Below are 19,588 nucleotides of genomic sequence, written 5' to 3' on the forward strand. Positions count from 1 at the left end.
TGATGGTATTATTAACAAGGGGGAATTGGAGTTCTTTGATATAGATCAACCAAGGATTCCAATCTTCTATTTTATACCGAAGATCCATAAGGATCTTTGGAACCCCCCCGGTCGCCCCATCATATCTGGGATCAGATCGTTGACATCAAATCTATCCCAGTTTATTGATTCCACATTACAACGGTATGTCTCTCAAATACCATCGTATCTCTGAGATACCACTCATGTTTTAAATATAGTTAATGATCTCAAGTGGGAGATCGTTATATATGGGTCACGTGTGACGTGACCTCTCTATATACTGTCCTTAACCATGACTTGGGTATTGAGGCAATTAGGAGAGGTATTAGATCATGATGATAGTCTCGAACAAGGATTTAAAGAATTTATATTAGAAGGGATAAGATATATTCTTACCCATAATTTCTTCAACTATGATAATAATTTCTATCTCCAGGTATGTGGCACTGCCATGGGCCCAGGTTCGCCCCTAGTTATGCCAACTTATTTATGGGCATGTGGGAGGAGGATTTCATCCATTCCCGCAGCCCATTTGGAATGGACCTGGTGCTATGGAAGCGTTATATTGACGATGTGCTATGTATCTGGGGTGGAAATGAGGCAAATTTGGGTAAATTCCAACAGTATCTTAATAATAAGAATCTGAATCTGAAATTCACATTTAACACCAGTCCACTCACTATTGATTTTCTAGACCTAACTTTGTTTATTGAGAAGGGTTCTATTGAGACCAAGACCTTCTATAATAAAGTTGATGCGAATACATACCTGTTAGCATCAAGAAACCATAATCCTAGATGGATCAACAATATTCCCAAGGGCCAGTTTTTAAGAACAAAATGTAATTGCTCTCAGACAGCAATATTTAACACACAGGCCAATGAACTTAAAAATAAATTCTTTGAAAGGGAATATAGTCATAATAAGGTAATGAGGGCACTAGAAGCAGCTAGAAATACAAATAGAGAGGAACTAATTATCATGGATAATAAGAAAATAAAAAACAAACAAGATGGGGTTGAATTTATTCCTTTTATTACGAAATATAATGGAATGGCCAATAAGATCACATCGATAATAAAAAAGCATTGGGGTATCTTACAGGGTGATACGGCATTAAAAACAAAACTGCCCCAACATCCTCAGATAGTATTCAAAAGAGCTGACAATCTTAAATTAAAATTATCACCAAGCTGTCCATTCAATCAATTAAAAACACGTAATACCACGTGGTTGAAGGCACTCAATGGTTTTTTCACATGCAATAAATGCATAGGCTGTAGATATGTTCTCAAAAGTAAAGACTTTAAATCAAATGTCACTGGTATCTCTTTTCCGATTAGGTCATTTATTAGCTGCAGGAGTCCTTTCGTGGTCTATCTGTTAGAATGCCCGTGTGGGCTACAATATGTGGGGCGAACAGGCAGACCACTAAAACGACGCTTTGCAGAGCATGTTTATAATATAAAAAATTTACTAAAACATGATCAAAACCCGTGGGACTAATATGCAAGGGAATTGAATGCACTAAACAAAATTGGAGAGGGGGAGATAAAATGAATCTAATATCCAGACGCGAAAGCTTCTGGATATACACCCTCAAAACCCTGACCCCGAGAGGTCTCAATATAGAATTTGATCTGGCATCATTTTTAAAAGATGGCTAGGCAAATTCTACAATAAAAAGGGTATTTGGTGACAAATCCTCTGTTTCCAACTCCTTTCTTCTGTGTTCTCTAACAGATCAAATTAGTGGGTAGTTTCACCTTAGAATATAAGGTCTAGTAGCCCCCACCAGTATTATCTTTTTAAATTTTATAGTGCATAAACATTAACTATTTGTCCTTCCTGTATAAGTTAAGTGTTAAATGCAATTTTATGTGTTGATGTATGCAATGTATATAACAAGCATGTCTATAAAGTCCGATTGATTTCATGTGTTAGGCAATGAGCAGGAGTTTTCAGTTGGGTAATTATCCAATGGGATCTCTGCAGGCATTTCCTAATGTGTTTAAATAGCACCTATTACCATCAACACTCCATTACCCTTGAAGAAGTGACGTCAGTAGTCACGAAACACGCGTACGGTGGAGTTACTGTACTTGTGATACGACATGCGCGTATGTGGGGAGGAGAAGGGGCGCTCGAACAGTGACGTCATCAGAGTGAGACGAGGCGCTCCGAGTCACGGCCACGAAGCGGGGATTACAAGCCAAGTCTTACCTCCATCTGCAGCACCCCGGCACCCTCGCACGCAAGCAGACGGCACGTTGTATCCTGTGCATAGGGACTAACGGCATGTGAGTGTACTGTTGTTAAGCCCTGTATTTTTTATATTAAATGTTACGGTATCATACCATTGGTTCCTTTATTCTTTTCCTCCACTCTGGGTTGTGTTGGTGAGAGGCCTGTATCTGAGAAGAGGGGGCATCCCGCCTGACACCTAATCCAGAATCAGGCAACTGGGGAGAAGTTAAAGATACCTTTTGATGCCTTTTTATATCTATTTTTAAGTAAGTAGCTGGCGACGGTGGGGGAGTCAACGATTGACCAGAAGTACTGCGCAATGGTTGATTTGTTTTTTATACCATTATAGATCTGATTCAACACCATCAAGGACTCTGAATGCGATTGGACTTTGGGTTTATTATCCTTATCACCGATCATTTTGGACTTAATTTCCCTGTCAGGTTATATACCAGAGAGTGCGCCAAGGACTTTTCTGTCTGTTTGTTATTGTTTTCTGTTTGTATATATTGACAGGCTTTGAACAAGCTGTCTGTTCATCTATATACTGGTTATTACAATTAGACTTAACTTTTAAATAGATTTTCCCTAGGATAGCATCCTTTCTATTGTATATCCTATATTTTGTATTTAATTTCAATGCAATTGATATATTTTGGCATATTCCAGTGTTTTTCAATTTATAATACGAAATCCTCACTCTTCAGGCAACATTATGTGTTAAAGGATACTTGCTGTTATATGCTGCTGTTAGCATCCCTGGAGATCCACCTAGAAACCCAGGCTTGCAGGCAATTTAACTACTCCCACTGCTCAGTCTCCTCGCTGCCTGTCTTTGACTCTGGCTAGGGAGCGGGGGATCAGTTTCTTTATTTATTATAGTCTAATGGTGATGACAAGGACAGACTTTTTATATGAGATTTTGACACAATTGGGGAATACATCTAACTATTGACACCTTAAATGGGGCACAACACCCAGTATTAAAAATACAATCACAGAGATCTTGACAGTGGCAGAGGATCAGGGTTTAATAACTGCACAAGTTAGACACTATTTAACTGTAGAACAGCCTGTTATTCCAGTGTTTTATATTTTACCAACGATGCACAAAAGACTTGATATGTAACCATGGTGACCTACTGTATAGTGGCAGGTAAATGCTCCATATTTTAACCAATTGCTGTATTCCTTGATCATAACAAACATCAGTTGAAAAGGGTAAATCATACATCCTACTGTAGATCCTACACAATTTCTAGGCAAAATTAGGAATATTGAGGATTACAAACCTGACACCATTTTGGTCCACACTTCAATTTTAGATGCATATGGTGTGGAGGCTTTTGAAATGTATATCAAACAGTATCTGATACTGACACCAACAGATCGGGATCTTGCTCTAAAATTACTCAAATTAATTTTTAGTGAAAACAACTTCCTCTTTCAGGATGGGTATTACAACCAGATTAAAATGTACAGCAATGGACTTCAATGTTGTTCCGTCCTATGCTAAAAGCTTTACAATTTTTTTCAGAGGACAAAATAAATACATTAAAAAAAATGTATGTATGTGTGTGTGTGTGTGTGTGTGTGTGTGTGTGTGTGTGTGTGTGTGTGTGTGTGTGTGTGTGTGTGTGTGTGTGTGTATATATCAGTGGGAGAGGAAGCTCTGACTTATAGAGAATACAATTAGAATTTACAATGCAAATATCAATGGTGGGACTGTAGAGAAATAGAGAACAGCGGAAAGAAAACATCCAAAGAAAACATCCCCAACACACAGGTTATCTATTGTGTAATTGTTATCTTTTGAGGTCTCAATTTACCATTATTTTATATGTATTGATGTATTTTACTAAGGAAGGCTAACACTCATTTTTTTTTTCAATTTAGTGACAAAGGTCATATGTTTTAGTACATTTTCATAACTTGTATTTACTGTTCTCTATTTCTCCACAGTCCCACCACTGATATTTTCATAGTGAATTCTAATTGTATTCTCCATGTGCTAGAGTTTCCTTTCTCACTGTTCTTTGGGGTTTGGATAACCCTTTCTTGTTTGCTGCAGGAGTATATAGCTATTTGATCCACCTATATATTCACTTACACTTTAGTAATACACATTAGCGCCCCTTCTTCCTCTTTTGCACAAGATTTCTCCACATTTTGGGTGAAGCTTTTGTGTATTCACTATGGAACACATATTACTTTCTAACAATAGACAAAATAGGACTACTAAGCTTAATGATATGTTTTTTGTATAGTAGATAATATTGAATTAGTTGTATGCTATTAGATTATGAAAATATATTTCCTCAATTTCAACATCTAGAAATATCAAGCAAAGTAAATCAATGGTGGGACATTACTACAGTTGAGATATACAGTATATTGAAAGTAAGAGGATCCCTAGAGGTCTTAGGATCTTTAAAACTCTTACATTAGACCTAGATAATAAAGAATTCATATTGGCTTGGCATGGTATCCTTAAACTGCTCTTTTGAATTAATGAGATTGCTTATAACTCAGAGGGAATTCCCTTAAAAGATTGGATAAAGAGATCAAGGATATTCAAACTAAATTAGAGCCTTACACAGAAATGGAAGAATATAATTTCTGTGAAATAGAAATTAGAGACTAGAGAAAATTGAGAACAATACCATTTCTATTAAGAAGAAAAAATTCTTAAGAGACAAACTCGATTACGAGAATAATAATTATAGGAATTGGAAAAAATAACCCAATATACTATGTACTAAAAATCCGTATAGACAACAACAACAAGAGAGAAGAGAAACAAGCCATTATAGAGATAGAATTTACATAAGAAAGACAGGAGTTTATTCAGTATATAGTATCAATGGAATGCAGAGAACATAGAGATACACATCATGACAAAAATGATCATGGAGAATCATCTAAAAAAGCATTTTTTTGGATAGGGGAATTGGAGTTATTGGCACAAGGGGAGACACTTAAATACCTCCATCAGAAAAGAGAGTGTAGCAGCATCTTCACCACTAGAGAAAGAAAAGAAATAACAGAAGAGGATGTAGGATGAGGTAAAGGAATTAATGAGGGTGTCAAAGTAATTTCAAAACCAACTGGCATATTTAATTTGAGCAATGTCAAACTAAACGCTTATCATGAGTTTATATTAAGCAAAGGCTTGAACTTTGCTCCAACTAATAAGCCCAACAAATTTCAAACATATGTGGACCTCCACAAATTTATTAGAAAATTGAACTTGAAGCATTTTTTGCCAAATTAAATCATGAAGTGGCCATTAACCGATAATTTCACGGGTTGTATTCCTTGGAACACCCAGTCTTGGTGCATGATGTCTTGAAATTTTGCCGCATTAATACGCGGGTTTACTACTTTTTTGATCGAGTGCAGAAAATTGCATTTTAGCGTTTTCTGCAATACCATCAAGAAACTCAAGAGGGTGATCGCAAGTTGTCTTTAAAATCTAATTGCAATTCACCCTATCTTTTATTCCAGTACAGTACTTCAAGTGTGTGCAATTGTATTTGAAGATTAACGTTATGCGTTCACATACATAGGAAAGAAGTCCTTTCTGAGGCTCCATAGCCATACACAAATCCTCAAACTGTAGAAGATTAAAAATATGAACACACACAGAAAAAAGTATTTTTAATGAATTAAATGTTTTATTTTACAGGATAATAAAGTTAAAATGAATAATACAAAAATACAATATTGCCTCTTCTTCCGAATGTTAAATGTACTGCTGCGACAGCTTTTATTTAAAAACTTCTCGGGCGTAGAGGTTGCATTTTCTAAACTCCACGTGCTATGCCGCATTCAAGCCGCATTCATGCCGCAGTCACGCCGCCCAGCACCTGGCTGATCCGTGCTTGATCTGTTTAATTATAATGGTTCGGATTTAATTGGGGGCAATTCTTCGCGTATCCACTAGGTGGCAGATATTCATGAATTGTAATTAATTCTAATGTGCTATAGTAATGTATCTACTTGCAGGTGTTTAAAAAAACCCACAGTGGTCCATTGTGAATTGACCTTAGTACTGAAGAAGTTACAATACTGTATCAATTTAGGCGTTTCATAATAAAAACTAAATGCACAGTGTCTTTTTTACATAACTGTACTGGATTTCTCCTGTCCTGCAATGAGTACCCCGCCGCTGTCCGTGTGCAAAAAGCCCGACATAACGTACGCTTATTTAATATGGTCCGCAATTAATGCAGCAGATGATAATATGGCCACAGTTGGTCAAATTTATCAATATTTTATCGAAACTTATGACTTTTACAAATTTTCACTAGATGCTTGTGTGTGGAAGCGTGCAATAAGGAAAAAGTTATGTATCGATCCGTGTTTTTTTCGTATTGCTCATGCACCCGGAGTTAGAGGAGGGTATTGTGTGATGCGCCAGATTTTCCTGTATCTTTGATCATGGAGACTTCAAAAGGCGAAAGGTCATGGTAAAACCAACTAAGATTTGTCAGTCCCAGGCCAGCAATGGCATAGCGCCAGCTCCTCCAGTGCCGTTTTACAATAACGGTCCGACCGTCAGTGAAAACCTGGTGACCGGCAACCCTTGCTATCTGTCCCCGCCTGGATACCTGCAGCCTGAGCAAGATTTCACGTACAGATACCAGCAAGCTTGCATGTACCAAAAAGATTTCCAGCTTCATCAGCTCTCAGCTACAGGTGTAGCAGGCCCACTGTCAACTACGTGTATAATCAAGAATACGGGACTGGTGGCAGTGGCTCGGCGCCAACCGATTGGCAAAGTCTATGGTGAGGGTACAGTACAGCTGCCGTATTTTATTCTTTTTTTAAAATATCAATACAGTATGCACACATTCAAGCTATTAGTTACTGCAGATCAGTCCGTTCTCCTGTAATCAATCGCTTTGCTTATGGTTATTTACTTCTCTTATTTAATTCACAATTCGCAAAAATGTAGTCCAGCAATATCATTGGCTGAGCAGCTTCTACAGTAGATACTGAACAATTGGTGGACAGCTAGGCGCATGCGCATACTGTATGTCTCATTGGAACCTTGTTGAAACGCATATGCGTGTCATCACATTTAGGCGCATGCGTGTATGTGAACAAGAGTCGCCCCCGAGAAAATTATTGTGGGGACTGACTAAGGGGACTGTGGGGACTGACTGTGGGAACTTATTTAGGGGACTGACTAATTTTAACCAACCATTACAGTACAGTATATGAAATGTTATACAGTATTCACTGTATGTTTTAGAAAACACTGACATTTTAATTAAAGGTTGCACAATGAAACAATGAAACAGTTTTAAAAATATTCAACTTTGTTTTATTTTTTGGAATTAAAACATTATGGTATAAATTTTGAACAATAGAACAATCTATCAGCAGCAATAACGGAAAAATATAACATTATGATACCAGTAATAATATTATTTTTCCTCAGAAAAGAAACTTTGTCATCAAGGGGGGAACGGCAAATGGAGGGATTTCGATGGATATTATCGCTTTTTGTAACGTTACTTGTGCATTGATGAATCTGATTTAAAAATCCAAGTACTAGAGGAAACAATTTAGTGACAGTGCCATTTTTATCGATTAGGTTTTAATAACTGTAAGCTTTATAGAAAACCTTAAACAGTACAGCTCGCGATCGCCCACTTGAGTTTCTAAATGGTATTGCAGACAATGCTAAAAAAATGATCGCAAACATATCGAAAACAGATCGAAAAAAAAGTCATTTTCTAAATGGTTGGAAAACAGAGCGCGTCTTGCCGCGGTTATCAGAGCGGCTCGGCTGCTTTAGAATAAAGGCTGGCCCAGCTGTATGTTCCGCATGCGTGTATGTCAAATTGGAACCTTGTTGAAACGCATATGCATGTCATCACATTTCTGCTCATGTGTGTATGTCAAAATGGAACCTTGTTGAAACGCATATGCATGTCATCACATTTCTGTGCATGCATGTCATTATGTAACCTTGTTCAGAATTAAATTACTGTACAGTAAGATACAGCACATTTCCTCACGGAGTCGCTAGATATCTGCTGTACAGTAGTACAGAACTGCTGTTAGTGTCTCTAAATAGTTAAAACAACTTTTATTTTCTTGATTTATATAGTATACTGACACTGTACAGTATATCATTTTTATATATTTGAATGCCTCTAGAACTTTACATTACAGTATGTATAGAGCTACTGTAAGAGTACTGTATGTAAACAGTAAATGCAATGTATTTTAAAGATTTTTTTATAGTGCTCAACAAAGATATGTTTAGATACAGTATATTTAAATAACATCAGTACATTATTTATAGTACTACTGTAAGTTTATATACTGTAAGTGCACTAAAAGCAACTTAATTTCAAGATGTATATACAGCATACGTGATGTCAGTAAGATAAAGCATTAAGTAGTGTTTTTAATATTAGTTTTAAAGTTTTAGATGAAGCACAGACCAATGTTCTAGCCAAATGACTAAACTTTGCACCTTCACGGGTCCCAAGTGGTTTTGACCTATTTATGGATGCCCAAAAATATTTACGCCAACTCACAGTTAAGAGATTTTTTTCTTAATAAAAACACCACTACTCAAAGGACAGAGCAATCTGCACAGACAGATATAGTACCAAATGGTAATTTGCCAATGCCTGATAGGTTTGTTCATTGCAATTTGAAAAGCAAGTCTAGCTTTTATCCTAGCCACTGTAAAGGACAGTGTTTGGAGGTTTTTAATCATCTTATTATGGATGATTTTGAGAGACTAGCGAACAATAGGAATAAGTATCATAGCGAACAATAGGAATAAGTATCATGATAATCTCAATAAAAAGGAAAGGGAAGCATTTCAGATTCTCACTGAGGATAGTAGCATTACAATTAAACCCGCTGATAAGGGTGGAGGGGTGGTAGTGATGACACCAGCTACTACCTCTCAGAATCCCAACTTATTTTGAATGACACTGTTAATTATGAAAAACTTGAACGAGATCCATCTAAACTATATCAGGAAGAGCTGTCACAGATTTTGAGTGAAGCTAAGGAGATAGGGATCTTGATCGAGAAAGAGTTTACATATTTATTGAAATCCAAACCAGTTAAGGCTGTGTTCTATTTCTTGCCCAAGGTCCATAAAGATCGTTTGAGACCACCAGGGAGACCCATAATTTTGGGTATTGTGTCCCTTACTCAGAATTTTTCAGAGTACGTGGACCTGTACTACAAAAATATGCTACTAGTGCAAGGTCTTATTTGAGGGATTCCCTACAAGTTCTAAATATTTTGTCAGAAGTGCAGTGGCATGAGGAATATACATTAGTGACATGTGATGTCACTTCACTGTATACCTCCATTCAACATGAGGATGGTTGTGAGGCAATTAGGTATGCCGTAGAGAAAGATCTCTCGATCCCGTCTGAACAGAAACAATTTTTGTTGGACGGGATTAGGTTTATTTTAAAACATAACGTTTTTTGGTTTGATGGAACTTTGTTCCTACAGAAGTGTGGCACGGCCATGGGGACTAGTTTTGCTCCGAGTTATACTAATATTTTCATGGCACATTGGGAAGAGGCCAACATTTGGTCAGGCAACCCTTTCGGAGCAAACCTAGTCCTATGGAAAAGATATATTGACAATGTCATTTTTATCTGGCAGGGAAGTAGGGAGGATTTAGACCTGTTCCTAGGCCACATTAATAATAATAATGTGAATTTGACCTTTACATCAGAGAGCAGTTCTAGTTGCATCAACTTCCTTGATTTAACAATATATATTGAGGATAACACTGTGAAAAACAAAACCTATTTTAAGGAAGTTGATGCCAATAATTTTCTTCTCAACAACAGCTTCACCATCCCAGCTGGCTTAACAATATAACCTATGGCGCATCCAACGCAATTGTATGGAGAATAATTTATTTGATGAGCAAGCAAACCTCTTGAAAATAAAATTTGAAGAGAGGAATTATAAACCAGAAATTATTGAAAAAGCTCTCTCTAAGACTTCACAATTAACTAAGGAAGACCTCTTGGTGTCCAAAACCACGAAAACTAACACAGGGTACCCTTTTTGACGCAATATAATCGCGAGGCTCACACAATAGGCAATATTTTAAAACGTCACTGGCATGTCTTACGTAAAGATATGGTACTAAAGACTATTTACCAGAAGTCCCACGTGTCATTTTTAAAAGAGCAGAGAATATAAAAGCTAAATTGGTTCCGAGTGTATTTAGAAAATAAATTAAAACTCAGAACACACATTGGATGCCCAAACCAGTGGGCTTTTTTAGTTGTTTTAACTGCAAGGCTTGCAAACACGCATCAAAAGACAAAGTGGATTTTAGTTCTAATATCACTAAAAAAAAAAAAAACTAACTAAAACAATTTATAGACTGTAGAACGACTTTTGTCGTGTACCTCTTGGAATGCCCGTGTGGACTCCAGTATGTGGGCCGAACTTCTAGGAGTTTAAGGGTCCGCATACTGGAACACATGGGTAACATCCGGAGAGGCCTAATCACCCACAGTGTCTCACAACATTTTAGCATTACACATGGGGGAGATCCCTCAGGATTAGTATATAGGGGGGTTGAAGTGGTAGCCAAGGATTGGAGGGGGGGTGATAGACTCAGACGTCTCTGCCAACGGGAGACGTTCTGGATCTATCAGTTAAAAACATTAACCCCTCAAGGCCTAAACGTAGATTTGGATATTGCAGCATTCTTATAACATGTCCGCACTACATGGTTTTAGACCTTGTGCCTTTCCATTTGTGTACTTTGTGATCATTCACATTGTCAATGTCAATGCTTCCATATATTTTAATCTTTTTCCCACCCCCCTCTTTTTCTTTCCTTTTCCTTTTTCTTTCCTTAGTTGTTAATTTGTATTTTTAACTTTGTAATTTTTGAATTATATATATTTTGAGATTTTTGAATTCTGATTTATCTTGGATGTGACTTATTTAGTTAATCTGGTTTTAATATTATGAATTTTAATATAAATGTATACAAATGTATTGAGTATGCAGTGTGCCTGTAAACCCATTTTTTAACAAATTAAGTGTGTTTTTATGCACTTATTTGGTATTTTAAATTTCTTTATTTTAAAATCTGTTTATTTAAAGGGCCTCTTTTGGGCCCGATAATTTTTGTAATGTAGAACTGTGATTGGACTTATGACCCATTTGTTATGTACATTAATACAAGAGCAACCCTAAAAGTCGTGGGTCCTTATTATTGTTGTTCTGACATTATGGGATTATATCCACACAGACCTAATTGTGATTCATGTGGCCTTATGACAGGCTGTATTAAATATTAATAATCATTTGAGTTGACCACGCTTAGCTAACATGATTGCTAATTGTGTATCTCTTAGTCATTGTATATCAATAGGATGCAGAGAAGTACTATTTGTATGTGACTGAGTTAAAAATCGAATAGGGATATGTTGAGCAGTGTAGCAATAACTGATATGTGAACAGCTTCTTTTAATTAGCAACAATGATTTTTTGAGGTCTATATAACTTGATAGGACCCCCCCCATTTGAACTTCATGAGCCTGATGAAGCCGATGAATCAGCGAAACGCGTAGCTCCTTCCTTGTTTGTTTCTGACCCACGGGGGCTTCCATAGTCAGTGTGAGCGGCCGCCGTTGCAGTCGCACGTAGTGCTCCAATCCTCCTGCTTTCCGGACACAGAGACAGAGTTATCTGCGACAGGACGCCTCACCTTGCCACGGCAGTTAACCTGGGACTTGTTCGATGTGAGTGATTTGTGAGTTGTTACTACACTCCAATAAATGTTTTGATCTGTATGCTGATACAATTGCCTCACTTACCTTATACCGCTACACTGGGGAGGAACCGGGCTATTTTATGGGCACAACAGAGGGAACTCTCTGCCAAAACCCTGCTTGTGAGTGGACACCTGATGCCTGTCCTGTTGATCGGTGTGGTCGGGTGTGAAACCCCACAGATACCAATTGAAGTATCTGTACTTACACTTGGCCGTGTAAGTATTATAAACACCAATTATAATATATAATTCCTTATCCCCCCTCTCCCTCAAAAGGCCCTGCCTTCTTTTGGGCTTTCATTTACGATCAGATTTTTGGATATTTGGATTGTGTTAACCCCTTGCTCCTCCTGTCTTCCGTTTCTAAAAGAATATCCCATGGAAGAATGTACAATACAGTATCTGGAGAAGAGCTCATTCAGATAGAGATCAGTGTGTGGGAGGCTATGCAATTTGTGTCACCTTTTATGCACTGTATCCCTATTGGAATTGTTTGGCAGCGTGGCCACGAGCTGTATGTGTTTAAGTGGGTGTATACAGTACTTTACCTCTCGAGGTCCATTATAAATACACCATCAATTCTGTTGACTCAAGGCACATTGAATATACATCAAATACACAACGAATATACGTTCCTCTGTGCTTGATTTAGTTTCTAAAGCAGCGATGCAGAGGAAAGTTATTTCAACGGATCTCAGCATGAGGATATAGGATATGTTCAAGAGAGGACACGGAATTTTACAGATCAAACGTGGGTTTCTTAATTTGGGCCTCAATTTAGCACAAAGCACTGTAAGCTATCATGCCCATAGTCAGACTCAAATTGTAAAACGGTGTCCCCCAGTCACAACACAGTAAGTATATTTGTTTACTTTCTGCAATTACAGTATTACTCTAAAAGCTTCTTGCATATTAAATGCATTTTTTTGTTGACATGTTTTCATTGCAATTCTTTTAGAGCCAACAAATGACTGTAGTACTTTTAGAAGTATAATTTTAAATATATGTTATGTATTTGTTTTGAATTATTTTTGGGCCTAACAAATTGTTCTCTTTTCCTTTAAACTGTAGGACGGCAGAGCGTCTGGTGGACGAAATCAGCGAGGATAATGATGAGCGCTGTGCAGCAACAGTCAACTCTGTTCTCAACAGTCACAGTATCACAGCATCTGAGACTAGCATCAGGGTGATGAGACGCCAATTGGGATGGACATATGGACGTCTCAAATAAGTGTCTTACTGTAATAAAGTACAGTATAATGTAATAGTATGCAGAGTGACAGAACGGTTGATACTGTAATTACTGTGCCGTAGTTAGGACAGTACATGTAACGTGTTGTACACTACTGTACTTTAGGTAAAAAAGTGGTTTTACTGTACCTGTAAAATGCTTCCTTGTCATTACAGAGTGTATCCTATGATAAGAGAGGCCAACAAGATGAAAAGATGTTACAAGCACAGCATGGATTGAAAATGGCGAGACTTTTCAGGATATCATCTTTTCTTATGAGACAACTGTAGCTCTTGAGAGATTTGCCAATTTTGCATTGTGCAAAAAATGCTGCCTGTCTCTTAAGCCGTGTCCCAAGCACCCACTGAAGCAGCATGTGTGCGGTGCGATCTCTAGACGTGGACCAGGATGCATAATCATATTTGATGGTAAAATAATGCACAAAGTCACATGCTGTAGCCTTATGCACTGTACTACTGTAGTGTATTGTGTAACCTAATGTTCAGCTTTTTCATTATTTTTTCTTCTCTTGTTCCAGGAATCATGGATAAAGTATTTTTCCAAGAGCAAATTGTCACCTGTATTGTAAAAAACATTTGGCATGAATTTCCAACTGTCTGAAACTGGTTCTTCAAAGTCAATGACCCTAAACATACCACCACTCCTAACTATATTCTTGTGAGCAGTATCAACTGGGTTAAGACGCAACCGGAGTAAGTGTTCCAGTGCACAGTACTATCTTTCATTGTTTTAAACTGTTTTTATCTGTGAAAGTATCCTGTTCTCTAACGTCGCTGCGTGAGAACCTCCCTTCTGCCACTCGAAATGACTTCACCTCCGGAGGCTTTAACCCACTCTTAAAGCGCTGATATCTGGAAAAACAAAATGGCGGACGAGCTCGGGAGAGGGCAGTAATTGAGTCAGACAACCAGTGAAGCTTTGTCAAAAACTGTTCTCTCATTTATTAAAGGGTTTACAGTCAGTTTATATAGCCATCTTGAACCTAGAAAAAACACAGATACGAGTAATTTACTTCCCCTTTAAGTCATAGTCTGTCTACCTCAGCAAATGACAGTTAGACAGTTTACGATCTGGGAAGTGGCTTTGGGTACCGAGCTTGGAGGCCGTTGAAGGAAATGTTATTCTTCAGGACAGTAGATTGTGTAAGACATTCTTGTGTAACTCATGTTCAACATGGCTGGGGACAGTTCCTGTTTCTACAGGCCTAATTAAGTCTGAACAAACAGAGTTCAATTTGGCATTAAGTGGGTGAGAGGTCACTTTCTCACATCTGACTTGAGAAGACAATTACGTATGACATTAGGCATTTAGTTAGTTCCTGAAATCTAAAATGTTAGTACATAATGGTTATAGAGAAATGGTTATATTGCAATCAAAATGGAGTCCCCCCTGATATGCACATTATGAATCTGTTCAACTAATTCACCATTTTTGTCTCTCTCCCATTCCAGATCACCAGATTTGAATCTTATAGAACTCTTGTGGCATGCGCAGAAGGATCATAGAAGAAAGGTTGTGAAACCGTCCAACAAGGAAGAATAAGTAAAAGGAATAAAGAGTTTCTGGAACGACATAATGACTGTACAAAAATGTAACAACTACATAGACATTATCAGCACTTTGCTCGTTCTTTTACAGCATTATGGGAATGCAGGAAGGTACTGTACTTTATTAAGGTAAGTATAGGTACAGTAAGTATAGTACAAAAGTATGGTACTGACAATAACCGGTTTAAAAGTTAGCCTTACAGTATATTAAAGGTAATTGAATGTAAGCCATTTTATGTCTGTGCTTACTCTCCCCCTTGTATATATTATATACAGTATTTGTATTAGACATGTGTATTAGCTATTATTTTTCTTAAAATTCATTACAGTTTATAGGTACGGTAAGTTATAGTTAATTCGTTTTGTGTGGCTGTCAATAGTGTTAAACAGTCAAGGCATTCCATACACTAATCCTGCAGCCATTTTTTTTCTTTCATTGGAGAAGGAGCACTACTGGAAGGGGGTGGGGGGTGGAGAAATGCCCGAGATAATTGTATGGTGGGCATAATAACAGTCAATAGTTTGTCCTAATTCCCCTCTCTCTCAATGACAAAATAAATACATGGTCATTTAGACCAGGTGACTCTGCTAAACCCCATGGCATAAAAAAAACCCCAATGTTTCTTTGTGTGGGAATGTCCTATGGCATGGGGAAGCAATGATAACGAGTGTATGATTAGAAAACAACTGATTGCAAATGTACTGTATTGTAATAAAAGTTATAGTATAACAAAATTGTTCTGTCTTGGTCTAATGCTGTGATGAGCATGAAGGATTACAGTAGAAATTAACTGTTTGAATGGTTTTAAATATAATAAAAGTTATCACTCCCAGAGAACATGTTCGTGTGTAATATTTCTATAAACAGTATGAAAAGCAGACCAATACTAACAAAGTTGAAGGTATTGAATACAATTCCCCACCCCCCCAAAATGACAGTATGCCACCTCATAGAGAAATAGAGGTAGCATTTTTTTAAATTGATTAAATATGAAAAAATGCATCACATAATGTTATATTAAACTCCCACAATTATTCAGCCCTTTGAGAAAAAAATGAATATGACTTTTTTATGGATTTGAAACTCACATTGGCAGTGAAGTTATTCTAGACAAATCACAATGCAGAACTTATCAGCTATGCACATGCATGTGAAACCAGAAAAATTGTTTTCTCAGCCAAGGACCAAAGCCTGTAACATTATGTGTCTTTCTTTGTGAAGGTCCAATGGCCTGGGGGAGGTGTTGATAGCTAATTCCATGCCTTTGCTTTAGGGGTTGGTGGGAGGTAATATGCAACTTAATTTGTCTGTCTTTGAGTACATCAAGGATGATCTTGAAGGATTAGTAAACAACTGTTTGAACTGTTTTAAAATGTAAAAGTTATCACTCGCAGAGTCCATATTGTGTGTCTGTAATACTTCAATAAACAGTATGAAAAGCAGACCAATCCTACCAAACGTTGAAGGTATCACGTGCTGAAGATTATTCCAAGCCCTCTGGTCTTGCCTCTGGGTTACGCCCAATCGGGGCATCATCGCCATGTCACGTACGCATGGGACGCGCGCTCTATGCGTGCAGGTACTGTGTCACCAGCTTCTGTCTGTAAGCCCTCAAACACCTGTCTCCTGCACCTCGTCAACCAATCGCAGCAGGCATTCCTGATGCACCCCCACTCGCCTTGTCCTCATTGGTTCCTTTTTGTCTTATTTGCTCAGCCGTTTCACTGGTTCCTCGGCTAAGCATAAACCTTCCTACTAGCGAAGTGTTTATTGCTGTCTTGCCTCCACAGTCCTGTCATGCTTCCAGTTCCTTGCTCCTGACCTTAGCTTTTATTCCAAAATCTGCTCTTCTGTTCTCCTGACCTCGGCTACGTATGACCATCCGCATCTCTCCATCCTGACCTCGGCTAGCTCCTCGACGATCCGTGTCTCTCCAATACTGACCTTGGCAAAGTACCATGATGATCTACCTCTCTCCAATCAAGACCATGGCTAAGTACCTCCTATGATCTGCTACTCTCCAATACCGACCTCGGCAAGTATTACTGACCATCCGGACCTCTCCTACCCCGACCCGGCTACCTTGACCAATCTACATTCCAGATGCCACACATGGCTGTGAGTTTGTTATATCAAATCCCCACCTTGGCCTCATGGTCACGCCTTGTTTGTGGTGAGCACTCCGTTACAATTATACAGTTAAATGCAACATCATTGATAATAACATTTTTATTTTATTTTAACAATGTAAAAATTGATTACATCTGAATACAATACATCACATATAGTAAGGTTTTGTTAAAAGATCACAATTATGCTCTTGTTCAAGAAAAAAAATTACTTTAATTTTTTTCCCCCGTTAGATTTGTAAGTCCGATTCATATGCGCATGCGTGTGGAACCAGGAAATGGAAATTTTATACATGTTACAATTGATTAAATGTGATAAAAAATGCATCACATAATGTTGTTCATTAACCAGGAAGAGGAATAAAAGCATGAAACATCTCAGTGTGAAATTTTATTACAGGTTATTACATGTTATTGGATCGATCACATACTGTACAGTGCATAGTGTGTTGTCCAAAATAATAGCGTGGCAAAGTTTTAAAGCGTGAAGCTAGTAAAACTGACTGTATAAAGGTAAAAAAGGCAACTTTTTAAAAAGGCAATATTAGAGTTCCATCAAACTTCATCCTTATCTTTTGACGCTCGATTTCAAAGTTCCTTTTCTGGAAAAAATTTAATTATGCTATAAGTTCTGGTAGTACGCATGCATCAAGTCACGCTCTAGTGTGCATGTGTACAAGCATTATATGTCAGGCATACACTACTGTTGTAAAAGTGAAGGATGAGGGAGTGTGTCCTTGACTGAAGCGTGATGGTCGGCAGTTGCTTGAAGTTAATGAACCGCAAGGTAGCCAAACTTGAGTAGAAGGGGAGAAAATGGGATGGGGAGGAGGGAACAAGAAGGGGCTAATCGTGTGGTAAATCACAAACACCTTTATTACATTAAAAATATAATAAAAGCCCCCCTGAGGGCGTACTCACACTTTGTACTGCCACTCAGGACACATAAAGGTATCTTTGCAGCAAAGTGCTGACCGGTGTGCACCTGATCCATCTCTGTCAGTCGCTGGTGATCCCCACAAGCGACCGCTGGGGTCCTTGCGCGGTTTGACTGGACCCCAGCGGCCGCTTGTGGGGATCGCCAGTGACTGACAGAGACGGATCAGGTGCACACCGGTCAGCACTTCTACTCAAGTTTGGCTACCTGGCGGTTCATTAACTTCAAGCAACTGCTGACCATAACGTTTCAGTCAAGTACACACTCCCTCATCCTTCGCTTTTCCAGTTCTCTAGAGGTCTGTGGCTCCCCCTTATGAGGTTGAGTGAGCCTTAACTCATTTATTTATATTTATTTTCTATTCCTTTTTTCTCCTTTGTTGCATTTGCTATTCTATTCATTCCCCACTAGGTGGTGCTGTGTTATTGCATTAGGAAGCGCCGTGCAGTCTATTTCTGTTTTTATACATAACTGTTGTGTCTGGGAATTAAAGTTAATACTTTATAGTTCATTGTATTTACTGTACCTTCATTATAATCTTTGCCAACCGGGTGGAGATGAGCCAATGTCAGAGGTGTATTGTGCGTACTAGCTGGGATTACTTATGTAGTCTGCATTATAGTTGACAGGTGCCTGCTGAAGCTGGTAATCATGCGGAGCCAGGTAGCAAGGATTGCGGTTCGCCAGGTTTTCTGTGACAGTCGGCCCGTTATTGCAATAGTATTGGTATGCTGGTGTTGGTATATTGCGGGGTTGGGAAATATGAATCTTAAATGGATTAAACCTGACCTTTCTCTTTTTGTAGTTGTCATGAGCAAACATACTGACAAAACCTGGGAGCACAGACCAATAACTTCTGGTATTTCTCGAGGAGGGGCTGTGTGAAAAAAGCAATCACCATATGTTAAATGTTGCCTTATCAAATGCTTCCACCCATGATGGTCCAGTAAAAATTTTAAGAAATCATAGTTGTCAATATTATAGCCCTAAATCTCTGCTAATGTCACCTTCTTATCTGTTCCAGCAATAATTGCAGAAATAAATAAATATGCATAACTGCAGTCCGTTTTAGTATAAGGACTTGACATGATGTTCAGTGTATGTCCATTCAGCAATTGTGCAGGCATAGCAATGTAGAATAATGGCCCAAATATTCTCTTTTGAGATATTAATTCTAAAACGCCTATATTTGATAACGTCTTCAGCAACCAAGGTTAATTTACAGTTGATCACTGTGGTGGTCTCTTTATCTGGTTTTTAAACACTTGCAAATTGACTACACACTATCCACTGGATAGTCTATGTAAAGGGATTAACTTTTGCCATCTGGTGGATGCGCGCAGAACAGCACCTAAACAAATCAGAATCCATGTAAATCAAAGAAATCAACAACGGTAAACAGAGGTGTGATTGGTGTGGTGGACAGCCTTCACAGAAGATTAACGAGTGAATGCCGCTTGGAATACAGCAGGCTTTATGAAAATGGCCTGACTGACCTGAACTGAATGGGACTGCCAGGGACCCCCTCTGTGTTAATCCAATGGGCCATTAGTCGGTCTGCAGATATGTCACAGAAATGTTGCAGTATTACTGGCAGATTGCCCCAGATTTTCCAAGACAAGTGTTTGGATACTCATGGCTGCATC

The sequence above is a fragment of the Ascaphus truei genome, chromosome 10 (genome assembly GCF_040206685.1).
Source record: "Ascaphus truei isolate aAscTru1 chromosome 10, aAscTru1.hap1, whole genome shotgun sequence".
In the NCBI taxonomy this organism is placed as follows: domain Eukaryota; kingdom Metazoa; phylum Chordata; class Amphibia; order Anura; family Ascaphidae; genus Ascaphus; species Ascaphus truei.